This window comes from Phascolarctos cinereus, unplaced genomic scaffold, assembly GCF_003287225.1.
Source record: "Phascolarctos cinereus isolate Bilbo 61053 unplaced genomic scaffold, phaCin_HiC Scaffold_9;HRSCAF=440, whole genome shotgun sequence".
In the NCBI taxonomy this organism is placed as follows: domain Eukaryota; kingdom Metazoa; phylum Chordata; class Mammalia; order Diprotodontia; family Phascolarctidae; genus Phascolarctos; species Phascolarctos cinereus.
Window position 1 is genome coordinate 18,046,036 of NW_027556402.1, and position 15,366 is coordinate 18,061,401.

At 40.0% G+C, this 15,366-nt stretch overlaps 1 long non-coding RNA gene across 1 annotated transcript in view; it reads right to left on the reverse strand.

The window, feature by feature from the left end:
* Positions 1 to 1,261: 1,261 nt before the first annotated feature.
* Positions 1,262 to 15,366, reverse strand: part of LOC110209793 (uncharacterized) — an 81,829-nt gene continuing 67,724 nt past the window's right edge. The window contains exon 3 of the long non-coding RNA XR_002324920.2: positions 1,262 to 1,342. This is a non-coding gene — a long non-coding RNA (uncharacterized LOC110209793). The remainder of the gene's footprint in view (positions 1,343 to 15,366) is intronic.

Below are 15,366 nucleotides of genomic sequence, written 5' to 3' on the forward strand. Positions count from 1 at the left end.
GGTCTAAGACATTTAATTCACCTCTCCAAGTCTCAGTTTCTTCATCTATAAAATGGAGGCAATTATATTAATATTACCTATAAATGACTGTTCTGAGCAAAACGTTTCCTAAACCATAAAGTGCTATGTAAAAGTGAGCTATATGCTAATGATCTCAAATAGCTCACTTACACAAAAGTCCACCTTTTTGTGCATAGTACTCTCCCACTATAGCTACAAATCTTACAGAACTACAGTATTGGAAGAATCAAAACTTTAAGGGCAATGGAAAGATGAACAGTTGATATAAACAAGCCGTAGCACATTGGCCGTGAATCAATTCTATCAAACCAAGTGCTTGTTAATGAAAGAAGCATACAAAGACCAAAAAAAAACCCCTTTCCTATTCTCAAGAACTGTAATGCTTTGTATTTATATATATATGTATGTATATAATATGATGTGTACACAGATAACCATACAAGATAACCTGAGGAGGGAGAGGGCAATAACAACCGGGAAAGGGAAGACTCAGGGAAAGGGAAGATTCAGGAAAAGAGTCATGCAGAAGTCCCTGACCTCACCCAACATGAAATTCCCTGAAGTCTGTAATGTAATAATCTGGGGAGAGGGACATGATCAAAATGTTTGTTCCTCTACATGTCAACTTCTTCCCCAGGGTCTTTTTTTCTCATTTTATGGATCTGGAAAGGGTCTAGAACTATGTGTCTTCTCTCTTGAAGCAGAAGGCAGAAGATCAGGATTTCTCTTCTTCCAAACTCTTCACAACTCTGCCCCTCAGGCAGGCATGGAACACTGATTAATCAATCTCCACTATAAAAAAAGGATTTTGCAAATGGTTTTTGAGCTGCAAGTTGCATTCATATTACATCTGTCTGTCTATCAATCTATCTATCTATATCTATCTATCTATCTATCTATCTATCTATCTATCTATCTATCTATCATATATAAATATATAATAATGTCAGCTACTGCACTGATGGTAAATCCATCAACTTGAAAAGGCTACAAGCCAAGACTGAAGTGGAGGGTGTGTTGGTACATGATTTTTTTTTTTTTGCACAATGGCACTTTTGAAGTTGAGACGTAATAAAGTACAGATTGATTCTCTGCTGCTTGTGCCTATTTTGGCCTAACAAGTAACACCAAGAATATACAGGTGCTCCATCAGGCAACACCATACCATCCTTATGTAGAACCATTGGTTATAACAAATGGAGAGGTTTTGAATACTGTGGACAAGCTCACTTACCTTGGCAGTATACTTTCCAGGGATGTACGCATTGATAATGAGGTTGACTTGTATATTGCCAGAACCAGCTCAGTGTTGGAGAGGTTCCTAAGGAAAATGTGAGAGAGAGGAGATATTAGACTGAAGGTCTACAGAGGCATTGTGCTGACTTCACTGTTGTATGCCTGTGAAACCTGGACAGTCTACCAGCACCATGCCAGGAAACTGAATTGCTTCCATTTGAATTGTCTTAGGAAGATTTTTAAGATAACCTGGCAGGATAAGAGGTGCTTCTTTGAACTAAGCTGCCAAGCATTCAAACCCAACTGTAGACAGTGCCACTTGGATGGGCTGGCCATGTTGTTTGATGCCAAACTTTTGCTTGCCGAAAAAGGTGTTTCATGGAGAACTCACACAGGGCAAGTGCTCACATGGTGGTCAGGGGGGAAAAATGATATAAGGAAACTCTCAAGGTCTCTCTTAAGAACTTTGGTGTTGATTGTATGACATGGGAAACATTGGCATAGGACTGCCCAGCATGGTGTGCCCTTATCAAAGAAGGTGCTGTGCTCTATGAGCAAAGCAGAATTGAAGTAGCTCAAAAGAAATGTGAGATGGGGCAGCTAGGTGGCACAGTGGATAGAGCACTGGCCCTGGATTCAGGAGGACAGGAGTTCAAATCCAGCCTCAGACACATCATACTTACTACCTGTGTGACTCTGGGCAAGTCACTTAACTCCATTGCCTAGCCAAAGAAAGAAAGAAAGAAAGAAAGAGAGAGAGAGAGAGAGAGAGAGAGAGAGAGAGAGAGAGAGAAAGAAAGAAAGAAAGAAAGAAAGAAAGAAAGAAAGAAAGAAAGAAAGAAAGAAAGAAAGAAAGAAAGAAAGAAAGAAAGAAATGTGAGATGCAAAACTTTAGCGAATCCACCCCAAATGTTCACATGGACTGTTTGTGCCCAACCTGTGGTAGAGCATTCTGAGCTCATATTGGTCTGATCAGCTACAGTTGGACATGTTGTGACTTGACTCTAACATAGTGATGTCAGTTTAGTTCTCTTCAAGAGTGAAGGACAACAACCGTAAATATGCATTGTGTTCATAGACATGTGTGGACGTGTAAAATACGTGATAACCTATTATAATAATTAGCTTATTTAAGCCTAGGAGGCAATATAACAGATCCCTAAACTCCATGTGGTTCCCTCCTCTTTCCCTTTAAAAGAGGTTCTTTTAGTAATAATTGCTCCAAGCCCTCATTTAAGAAAATTTCTAAAATGTAAGCAGAAGCTAAGCTAACTTTACATTTTTGCCTATTTCTAGTTGATCGGTGGCTTCTTTGTGGTAGAGGAAAAACTCATTGTGCTGCAAACATTTAGGAAGTGAAACAGCAGAATTTATTATTGTCTTTTTTGGATAGACGGACAGGCACTAGATGGGGAACTTGGGGAGTCATCCTTTTATTGGGAATTCTCTGGGTCAGGTTGTCTTGCTCTCAGCTGTAGAGCTGATGATTTTTTATCTCTGTGTCTCTATCTTAGTCCTATCCTTGCTCCTCATAGGTCTGCTAAAACACTCTGCTTGCCCCAGTCTTCTTTCCAGACCCTCAGACTCTTTCTCTGGATCTGGGCTGCTCCTTCCATTTGTACAAATACGTAAGATCTTAACAAAATCTCTTGTACAATGGCTTTAGATAATGTATTGTTAATGTTTAGGGCTAGATAGAGCAACAAAGGAAAACATATAGAGGGCTTTGATATTTACAAATTGTTTTATATAGATGATCTGATTCAAACCTCACAACAACCAGGCACTGAATGTATTACATTCACTTTATAGTGAGGAGATTGAAGCTCAGAAAAGTCAAGTGAATTATCTGTTGTCTCATAACTTTGAGCCCAGGTCTCTCCTTATCCCTTTCTAACTCTGTGTAGACTGTCAGTTGATAAACATTTATTAAGTTCTTAATATGTAGTATGTGCTGTGCTAAATGATAGGGACACAAAGAAAGATAAGAGACAGTGGATGGAAAGAAAACAAATGCTGGTATTCCATTTGATATTTTGTGTAACTGTTGTCTGATTTTTCTTGATACCACAATGCTTGTGATTTAAAGAAAATTGTTCTTATTTCACTACAGTATTTAGCAATACTATAAATAGTATTTTTTTTTTGCTTAAAAAGGATAACTCATCAGTGGGAGCTCAGAGATTGGCTTTAAAGGGATGCTGATCCTAGTAAGCTGGGTCAGCTTTCAGTGTGTCTCTGGGTGAAATAGATGCAATTTGAAACAACATGTAGGGACACAATATGAAGACACTGCTCAAAAGCCAGAGAATGCAAAGACTCAACCCAACAGCAAAAACCAAGGGTATAAAAAGAGATGTTGTAGAAAAGCCATAAAGTTAGTCATGGTCTGTTAGTGTTTCAGACAAATGGGTAATTAACTATTTTTAATATGTGATTAAGAAAAGTAATGGCATTTCTTTCAGCTATGGCAAGATAACCTAAACCAAACTAATTTATGAGCAAAAGCCAGTGGATCTAAAAAGATAGTACTTATTGTCAAGGATTAAAAAACCACATCATATAGAGAACAAACACAAGATCAAATTTATTGGTTAATTGTTTCTTGTTTGACCACAAATGAATATTCCATCAATAATTATGATGCTCCCTAAAACAAAAGACCACTAATCAAGAAGCACATGATAAGACAGACTCCCTTTTCTTCTTCTCATTCTCTTTCTCTTCCATCTCTTACTTCTTGAGTATTGGATTTTCTTTATTGAACCATCAGTATTCTATAATCTAATGACAGCAAGGTGTCATTATTAAGAAAAGAAGAACAGAATGTTCAGTCATGTCATTTTTAAAAGGGATACACACGCAGCAAAGGTGACCCACACATCTTGGTATGGGAGGCCCTGGGTGTCTTTTTTCTCTTCAGGGACTTCTTATGTTTTGTTCAAAATTAAACAGAAAACCAGACATAGTTACTTTTGGGAAACTGTGAAATGCCTACAAAGGAAGACAGTGTAGTGTAGAAGAAAAGTGTAATGCAAGGTAAGCTGAGGAGGGAAAAAGCAGTAACAACTGGGTATACAAAAACAAGCAAAAGGAAAGACAGCTTCTACCCTCAAGGTGCTTACATTCTAATGGGAGAAAACAATACATAAAAGAAAGATGGAAAGATGGGAGTGGGGGTAAGTACTGGAGGAGAAGTCTGGAGAGTCAGAAGGGGAACTAAGAGAGGAAGATAGGAAAGCTGGCCTGGGTCTTTTCTCAAAATGGAGGCTTTGGGAGAAACTTCCTAATGGAAGAACATGGCTACAAGGATAGAGGGATGCTCCAGGAAGAGTAAGTCAAAGGGCAGAACAATATTCCATGGTGATTAGGCTGCAGGATGAAGGGATGTTTCAGTGTGAGAAGGCCACAGGCACTGAGGAAATTTACAGAGTGAGAAGGCAGTAAAGACATGGCAGTAAAATGTAAAGAATAATTCCTCCTAGAGAGGAACATACTTACCAATTTTGCCCTGTAGGAAATATGGAAGAACCATCCACACATGGAAAGAACACTGGATTTAGAACTAGAGATCTGGGTTTGAATTAGGATCCTACTAACTATTAGCTATGGGACTTCTTTGAGTTTCCTCATCTATAAAATGAAGAGGTTAGATTTTGATGGTCCTTGCAGTGCCTTCTATCTCTATACCTACGATCATCATCATAGTGGAAAAAAAAATCTAAGAACTCGGCATCACATGAGATAATATATATCTAAAATGCTTTGCAAACTTTGAAGAACTATAGAAGTGTTATTGTTGTTGTTGTTATTAATACTCTCCTAAGGTGAGACAGCTACTGCCATTTTACAATGAAAACAGTTTTTCCTTTGTGAAATTGATATCGCTAAATAATGACGGATAGTGCTGATAATAAGTGTGCTTTCACTCATCCCCAAAGTTACTCAAATGCATTGGCCATAGGTAGAGCAGGGATGATCAAGGCTTTTTAAAGCACCATAGATTTGGACTCCATGAACTAGATATACAAAGTACTTCATGCCACTGAGGGTCCTCTGGGCAATGTGGCATGGGACTTGGAGTCAAAGCTGGATTTGAATCCTAGTTCAGCTACTTAGTGTGTGACTCTGGGAAAGTTAATGATTCTGTTTTCCCCCTTAATATATTTTCTTCTTTTCCCCAATTTTTTAACATTTTTATTTTATGTTTTGAGTTCCAAATTCTATCCCTCCCCGCACCCTGAGACAGTAAGCAATCAGATATAGCTTACACATATGCAGTTATGTAAAACATTTCCACACTAGTTAGTTTATACAAAAAGACTCAAATAAAAGAAAAAAAACAAAAGAAAGAAACTGAAAAATATCATCCCTCAGTCTGTATTTAATCAGTCAATTTTTCCTCTGGAGGTGAATAGTATGCTTCAGAAAGTTGGTGATTCTTCATCTACAAAATAGGAGTGGTGGGAGGTGGTCAGGAAATGAAAGGCCAGAGGGAAGTGATTTGCCCACAGTCTCATAGCTAGTTAACAGAATGAGATGTCCAAGGACCTCAGATTTTAAGATCTAGTCCTACCCTTGGTCCTATCACATTAAAAGAGAGGCTCTGGGACACTACATGACAAGCTTAAGAAACTGACTGAATTACATGAAATTCTTTAATATGCCCCCCTCAAGTCACTTTTATCACAATCTACTTGGCTTCTAAAGCTGAAGCTTTATCTGTTTGAAGGGGGAGACTGATTGAAAGTGGATTTAATATCACCTGCGGTTGTTCAGTTTAATAAGCTCTCATCCCCATTATGAGAATGTTGAGTGGTTATCAATAAATCAGACAAGGAGGAAACAGGCCTTCAAGAGAAAGAATATTCCTTGGGTTAACCCTCTCTGTAAACAACAGCCCTCCTTCCCTCTCCACACCTACTGGAACTCCAGAGCAGCAGAAAGAATAACATTACACAAGAAGGTTCTATGGCACGTATATAAGGTGTCACCTTCTCATCCACTAAGCTTGTGTAAGATCTCCCATTTGATAGCCTTCCTTTTTATTATTCACTTTGAAAAGAGTATTCATTTCAGAAGAAATGGAATGCACAAGGCTCTTACTTATCTTCTACTGGTTTGGTGAAGCCACAAGTGATAACATGTTTAATAATGGCTGAGTAATTGTCAAAATAGCTTCCTACTTGCATTCACAGAAATCATGATGTCCTTCTTTAACTAGAAGGGAAGTAACAACAAAGCTATCACAGCACATTTTGCTCAGGGCAATATTAAAAGATCTTGCTAAAAAGCATCACCATAAGCCTGGATTTCAAGCTTCAATATCAGTTTTCAGAGATCCATTGGAATCTCTGTTGTTGTATCCAACCTACCTATGATGGTCGCAAATTATAGTGGAATGAGTCAGGGTCTTCCACTTGCTTCCTGTGGGATCTTGTGCAAATCAGAAAAAAGGAAACCAAGCATTTATTAAGTGCCTACTGTATGCCAGACACTGTGCTAAGCTCTTTCCACATCTTATTTAATCCTTGCAACAGCCTGGGGAGATAGGTACAATATTATCTCTATTTTACAGTTGAGGAAACTGAGGTAGAGGTTGTGACCTGTTTGGGGTCACACAGCTAGTAAATGTCTGAAGCCACCTTTGAACTCCAAGATCTATCCATCCAGGTGCCTCTAGGCAGTTACTGAACCTCAGCTTCCATATCTTCAGAATGAGGGGGATGGAGCAGATAACATGTTTTAGTACAATCTAGCTTGGCACCCTATCACTCTGAAACCACGATGTGCAAAGACAGTAAGGAAATAAAAGAAGTACCTAAGGTTAATCAGGCATAAGAGTCTCTTTTCAGGTCACTGTTCCAATTCTGGAGAGGAATTGGTCATGCTTATGTGTTAGGCAGGTTGCCAATCCTAGGAACTGCTTACGTGCTCTTTGGAACTGCTTACGTATTCTTTCTTTATTGACTCAATCTGAAGCTTTAGAAAATGAAGGTGAGCTCATTTACTATTCTCACAGCACAAGTCCCATTTTGTGGGATGGCCAAAGATGGCTAAAAGAATGTCACCATCTTTGCTGCAAAAAACAAGGGAGATGATAGAGAATATGATGATTCAAAGGTTTTTGTACAACACCTGGTATGCTGGAAGCCTGACTCAACCCATCATAAGTGGGCACCACTTGGATTCCCTTTGCTACTTGGTGATCATAAGGTAGGAGAATGGGCAGGAGAGAACATCTTCCTTGATACACACTGAAGCACATGGGTATTCCAGACAGACAGAAATTCAGAGTGGGATATACTCTCTTCTCTTCTCCATCTTGACCACTTGGTGAACCACTTGAACTCTACCTTCTTTTGAGTCCCTTGCCTTTCACCATATTGCTGATCTTGCCCTGCCAAGGTTAGCCTTGGATCACTCCCACCATCTGCTGCCATCATTCCTTCACATATGCTGCTGAATGAAGCTGTACTGATTTCAGTCCACTACAGAAGAATGTTACATAACCTTAACTGGGAGCTGTCTGTAGCAAGTTAATCATTTTCCACTTCCCTAATTAACTCACCATCCCAAACACCATAGCAGTGTTCCTAAATTCCCCCCTCAAATTTCCTATACTTCCTCTTTCCCTATCCCCTCAACTGAAAATCTTGCCTTATATTTTACTGAAAAAAAAAATTAGACCATGTACTGAAAGCTCTCCTTTCTCCCTTCTTCTCCATTTCATATCACTCTGATGCTTTCTACCACCATCTTCCCTTTCACCTCTGTCTCACATAATGAAATAAAAAGGCAACCCCCTCCATGTACATGGGTGAACAATCCCATTCTGTACCATCTTCTCAACAGATTGCCCTCCCATCATCCCCACTATCTCCTCTATCTTCAATTTCTTCCTGTCTACTGGATGCTTTTCTACTGCCTACAAACATGCTCATGTTTTCCCCATCCTCAAAACACCCTCCCTTGATCCATCTTTTCCTGCTATCATTCCATATATCTCCTCCCCTTTGCCACTTAACTCCTTGAGAAAACCATTTTCACTGGATCTCTACTTCCTTTCCTCTCATATTTTTCTTAACTCGCTGTGGTCTGGCTTCTGACCTTATCATTCAAACAAAATTGCCCTCTCTAAATTTACTAACAATCTCTTAGTCACCAAATCCCATGGTATTTTTCCAATTCTCTTTCTCTTTAACCTCCCCCTCCCCCCCACGGCCTTTGCCACTGTTGATCACTCTGTCTTCCTTGATATTCTCTATTTAGGTTAGGTTTTCCTAAAACTACCCTCTCTAGGTTCTCTTCCTACTTATCTAACCTTAGTCTCTTTTTCTGGATCTTCATCCAGGTCAAATCTGCTACCCCTGGTGGCCTTCAGGGTTCAGTACTGGTCCTCTTCTCTTCATCTATATTACTTCTCTTGGAGATCTCATTAGCTCCCACAGATTCAATTATCATCTCTCTACTGATGGTCTCCCATCTACTTATCTAGCCCTGACCTCTCTGTTGACTTCCAATCTTGCTTCTCCAACTGCCTTTTAGATATCTCAGGTTGATGTCCTGTAGACATCTCACATTCAACATTTCCAAAATTGTACTTGTTATCATTTCTCCTAAACCCTACTCTTTTGATAACTATTAATTACTTCTTTTTTCTCCCTAGGGTACGAACAACCTTTCAGTCTCTAGGCTTGCTACCTAGATGTAATCTCCAACTGCTCATTCTGTCTTATCCCTCACATCTAATTGTTTACCAAAGCCTGTCAATTTTTCTTTCATGATGTCTTTGGATATGCCCCTCTAACCAATTCTGAAAATGAAGTATGGCCCCTCTATTATAGGCCTTCATAACTTGACACCTGCAATATTGTAATAGCCTGCTGGTTGGTCTTTTTGCCTCGTCTTTCCCTATACTCATCTATCCTCATTTGACTATCAAGATAACCTTTCTAAAGTGCAGGTCTGATAACGTTACTCTCCCCCTATTCCATTCAATAAACTCCAGTTGTTCCCTATTACTTCCAGAATCACATATAAAATCTTATTTGTCACAAAGAACTCTGCTTAACATGCTCCCCCTCCTATTTGTCCAGTCTTTGGATACTTGGCATTGGGCCTCCCACCCTCATATCTGTGATCTAATGGCACTCATTTCTTTACTGTTCCTCTCACAGGACACTCCATTTCCAGACTCGAGGAATCTTCACTAGCTGTCCCCCATGCACAACACATCAAAAAAAAAAGTAAATGTAATAAAATTATTAAGAGCAAGTGTGAATCAAATGAAGAGATATGAAAAGGCATCCTCCCAATCTATTCCTTTGTAGAGGTGGGAGGTCTACAAGTATTACATTACCCATATTTTTGGATTTTTCCAATATATCCATCAGACTTCCTCCACCCCATTTTCTTTTTTCTCCCTTTTCTTCTCCAAAAACTACTATTTGTTATATGGGATGACTGCTTGGGAGGGGAAGGGGCAACATTCGACGCATTGGTTACTGTGGTGATGTAAGAAACACAAAATAGCAATAAAAACCTATTTATAAATTGTTAATTTAATTCAACTTAACACCTTATTGAACGCAGTTGCAAGCTGTGACTGTAGTTCTGTCAAGATACTATTAGGAGACACCCTGGTTTCCAGAGCTAAGGACCAGCAAGCAAGCTGTGCCCCAAGTTTCGTGTAACAACAATCCTTTGTGCTCACCCTTTGGATGATCTCACTCTCTGGCAAAATCATATCATTATTTTATTGCTTTGACCAGCACTGGGCAACTTTTTACAAGTAGCCGTGTTCCAGTTGTGAAGTCTTGCTATGAATCAAACTTGTCTCACTGTTGCTGCTGCCCCTTTCAGGGCTACAGCTAACTGCAGAGCCATTAGCATAAATATTGAGATGTCCTTACACTGTCTTGGGTCCCCTCACTAGGGGTGGGGCCCTGGCACACATAGCCTTGTTTGCAAGCCATTCCCCTCACTTTGAAATTAAACTTCTGTTTGATTCCTAACTCTCCTGTCTCTAACTTGCTCTGTTAGGCTCTGGTCATCCATAGGTTAGAGGCCGGTTCAGTCTGGCTGACAGTTCTCTTTACTCCTTTTCTCTTAGCTGGGTCAATAGAACCATAACTGGAAAATTTCATAGCTAAGTCAGGCATTGCAGCCTGAACATGGGGAAAGCCATAAGAGAATGTGTTCAGTGGTTGGGCAGGGGAATGAGACCACTACTCAATCAGTGGGCATTGAATAAGTACCTGGGCCTTGGAATGACAAAGACAAATGAGAAGGAGGCTTTGCTCTTCAGAATCTTATGGTGTACCTAGAGAAGACAATATGGACGTGTGGAGACAGGTGTGAAACAGATGTGTCAAAGATGCGGAAGGGGGAGATATATGAAAAAGAGTAAGAAGGCCAGCTTGGGTGAACCTTAGAAGGCATGAAGGACAGCAATGTACAATAAGGCCAGGAAAGTAGGTTGGGGCCAGGTTGTAAGGTGTTTAAATGTCAAACGGAGGAGTTCATATTTGATCCCAAAGGGAACACGGAGCCACTTTATTGATTAGGGGAGTGACACAGCGATGCCTATGCTAGAGGCATCCATAGAAAAGATGGGATAGAGAGCTTCAAGGCTTGAAAAAAGAAGACCATTTAGGTTTTTGTAATAGTCTAGGCAAGAGGTGAAGAATGTCTGAATAGGTGTAGTGGCTGTATGGTAGGTGACAACAACTTATAAGACCTATGAGGGTAGAAATGACAAGATTTAGCAATTCATCAGATAGACGTGGTGACCATGAGTGAAGAGTCAAGGATGACACCAGAGTTATGAAACGGGCTGGAAAGAGGATGGCACCATCAACAGAAATAAGGAAGTTCAGAAGGGTAAAGGTTTGGGTGGGAGGAAGATTTGGACATATTCAGTTTGAGATGCCAATGGCACATCCTGTTTGAAATGTCTGCATGACACAGGATTGAATCTCAAGTAAGAGACGGGAACTAGATAGCACATATCCAGATTTACAAATGAAAGTCATCATAGAGCTTATGATTCAATCTATGGGAACTACTAAGGTCAACAAAAGAAGCATGGAAAGAAGAGAAAGGAAAGCCCATGATAGAGCCGTGGGGTACATTTATAGTTATGTGAGATAACGTGACACATTATCCATGAAAGGATATTGAGAAGGAGCAGTCAGAGAAGTAGAAGACCCAAGAGAGAAAAGTGTCACAAAGACCCTCAAATTCCAAAATTATTGAGAAGGTGGTCATTAGTGCTTGATATACTAGAAAGAGCTTAATAAATATTTACTGACTAATTTTCTGACTAGTGGTCAAAAAATATGAGGACTGAGAAAAACCCCAAAATGTTGTTAATTAAGTCAATGAAAGATCTTTGTTCTCACTGAAATTGTGGCTTGGAGATGGACCTTAAATCTCATAGAGCTACAAGCTAAGAGATGGAAAGACATCAGAGATTATCTTGGGATCCTCATTTTACAAAGGAAGATGAAAAGAACCAGAGTTAGTCTCTGAGGAGATACTCTTTCATATAAGTTGTTGAAATTTAGTGGGGGAGAGGGTTGAGGGGGGAAGATGGGGTAGAGGGGCAAAATGGGAAGTGGGCATTGGCCTTTCTGTAGCAATGGCCATTTGTGGTCTCAAGACTCAGAACAAGCAGCTAAGTAGGGAAAAGTGTCCCTTGTACCTTTCAGGCACACATGGGACTGAAGTTCATCCATCTCTACCCCTCCCATCATGGGTAAATATAAACCACTTGGGGAGGGGAAAAAAAGTTTCTGTGATCAATGGATTCCACATTTAAGTGCTGACTAAGACACAGTGCTAGGTATTAAGGACCCAAAGACAAAAATGGGGGATGCTCAGTCCCAGGAAATGTTCCCAGGAAGGCATGACCCTTCAGCAAGGGCTGTCTCCTTTGCCTTGCCATGCCCAAAGTTTTCCCAAAGCCCATAGTTGCTGGTGAGGGGGTAGGGATGAAAGAAGACAAAGATGAAAAGTGGTAGAAAATTCATACTGAGGGAAGCATTTCTCTTTACTCAAGACGACTCAGTCACCAGCATTTGTAGGGGCCTGGGATGCTTGAAGTGTTCTCCCTTTCACCCCACAGAGTAATCCAGTACACTTTCAAATAAGCTCTTCTGTCTAAACCCAGGATCCTGAACTTTGGGAAAATTTGAGAAGGTCGGGAGAGGAATTCATGGTGGGATAAGGCAAGAGAGTCTCCAGGAAAGTATGGACCTTGAGAAGCAGAGGCCACATCTCTGTTCCCAAACTTTGCCCTTCACCTGAAGGAGGAACCCCCTTTCCCCCTTCACAGGCTGCTGAGGCAAGGTGAGGAATTTAGGTCCCCTTCTCAACCACTACTACTATTTTTCCCTGGACTCATGTTTAATGCCTGGAAGGAGCCAGGGGTTACATAATGGTTATTGCTTGCTTTCCATCCATAGGTCAGAAAAGAGATTGAGTCTTACCTGCCTTTGCTTAAGAAACCTAACACCAAGCTCTTTCCCAGTACTCCTAGTCTCTGTTCCTAACATCTGTCTACAACTCTGCCACTTCCCCAACCTCACTCTTGTTTTCTTACTTAAAGGAATATAATGGCTAGTCAGTAGACAGTATAAGTCTCCCATTTAAGGCAAAAGCCCTGATCTCCTAACCTAATTATGGCTCTGATGGTCAGTGACATTTTAGGGTCTGACATAGAAGTTCTTCCTCCAACCCCAAATATATCACCAATTCCCAAAGACTACAATGAATTTTAGTTTTTGATTGCAGAAAAGACTTGAAATAATTCCGGAGAGATTCATCAATGCCTTAATTTCAGAGTGCAGTATAAATCAGAGGTATCAGTCACTTCACATCCTGCTGACTAGCCTGAAACAGACTAAAATGTAATTGGGATATACTTAACAAAATAAATAAATAAATAACAGTAGAACATAGATAATGATAAGTCAACATGCACCTGAAGGGATCCTTAGATATGGTTTAGTGGGCCATTACTATTTGAATTTGACAGTATTGGTACAAATGATTGGTGAAGGTCATTCCCTGATAACAGGTTTAATGGAGGGAGAAGGGATAGAGGGAACACAGGAACTCTGGGAATTTGAATGAAGGAAAGAAAATTGAAGAAAAGAGGCTGGAGGCAGAGGAGGGGCAGGGAAGACAAACTTCCCAACCTCACATTTGTTCCAAGGCCTAGGCCTGGTCCTTAACTTTGGGGGTTTTGATTTTGGTTTCATGGCATCCATATCAGAGCCAAAGACCCTCATGTTCTGAAGCTTAGTCATTGATCCGCCCTGAGAAGGTTACATGAGATTTACTTGGTTCTTATCCTAAACTCATTGTTCCCTCCACTGTACATTCTTTGACCAGGATGTGAAGGAAACAGATTTCCCAAATACTATTCTACATCTTCCCAGTTCCATATCTGAGGCCAATATTCATGGCTTCATGGATTTGGAACTGGAAGGGACTTTGAAGGTGATTTAAGTGAAGAAAATGAGGTGTAGGAAGTAAGGTCATTGAGGCCCAAGGTCATACAGGCTGTAAGGGACTAAGTGAGGTCCTCTGACTTTCAACTATATCATGCTGTGTCATTCTCAGAGCATTGCTTTCATTCAAATTCCATGAAATCTATCCACTTTGCAGCACAAAAGCATAAGGAACAACTTTGCTTACAGCATAGATTCAGAAATCAGAGAAGTTAAGCAAAAGATACTTTTGAGGATACTACTAAAAAAACTGCACAGTCATTCATCTCCATTGCATCATGATAATAGCTCACACATGTTGAAATTTTGTCTTCTTACAAAACAGTTTCCTTAGGATAGTTCTTTGAAATAGGGAGTACATAGGGGTATATACGGGATCCAGTTTCACCCAGCTCAAAGATGATGGTTCGATTTTCAAAGTAACCACTAGTGGCCAGAAATCAGTAAATGCTACAAACTAGGCCTTGACTTATGGTTTCATTTATTATTTAGACTTAACCAAAGTGATGAGAAAATATTAGTAAGAAAATTAGTAAGAAAAGTAAAAATTAGTAAGAAAATATTAGTAAAAAGATTGAAGTGTATTTTCTTTATTGTCTGGAAAGCCAGTGGTTAAACATTACCAGTACCCTCCTGGTGGTACTAGTAATATCCCCATTTCATAAGTAAGGCAACTGAGTCACACTACTAGCATCAGAGTGAGCCCTCAACCCCAGGTCTTCTGAGTCTAGCACTCTTTATACTACATTGTATTAGTTCTGTGGGTTTTTTTTTCCTTGCCAACATGTAAGAAGAATTTTTTTTTAAGCTGCTCCTAACAAATCCATATATATATAGTGCTGAATTGGCTGGTAGGAGCCATTCTTGGAGATATGATCCAAGAACTCTAATGGAAATTTCCCAGGACTCCAAGGACATGGTGACTCATCATTTGGGCCTTTTGAGTATGACATTTATCCTAAATGCTTCCCTCCATTGGTAAACAGTGCTGAAAGGAATGGACTTTTTGGTAGGATGTGGTGATACCAAATGGTTTCTATGTCATCGTCTTGCCCCATGAAAGAGCCAAGGAGACTCTGTGCTACAGCAATTGAAAGAGGAGACAGCTTCCAGCCATAATCTGTCAGATGGTTTTATGAAAGGGGTGGGGGAGGGTGTGTCCTTCTTTGCTATGGCATCATGCCTTTGCCAACATGACAACTAGTACAGGGGGCCTCGACTAGGCAAACTTCCAGCCCATGTCTTCACCCTCTTTGTTCTTTATTCCTGATCTTAGGCAAACAAGTACCTATCCAGAGATGAACATGCTATTGATTGGAAATAACCTTCTGTTTTTGTTTAGAAGTTCCAGAGGTCTTAGATCTCATTGGGTTGAAGCTGAATGAAAGTGGGGGCAGGGTCAGGGGAGGGGAGAATCAACAGTATGGAAGCATATTTTAAAAAAATAAACTTGCTTTTCAGTTTCTTTAGAAATACTAACCAATACCATGTCTTTACCCTAAAATACTATCCAGATTTTTCTTTTTTTTAGGAAACTGGGAAGAAAAAGGTAAATACCTTCATTTGAAATAGAGTAAAAATGATAACA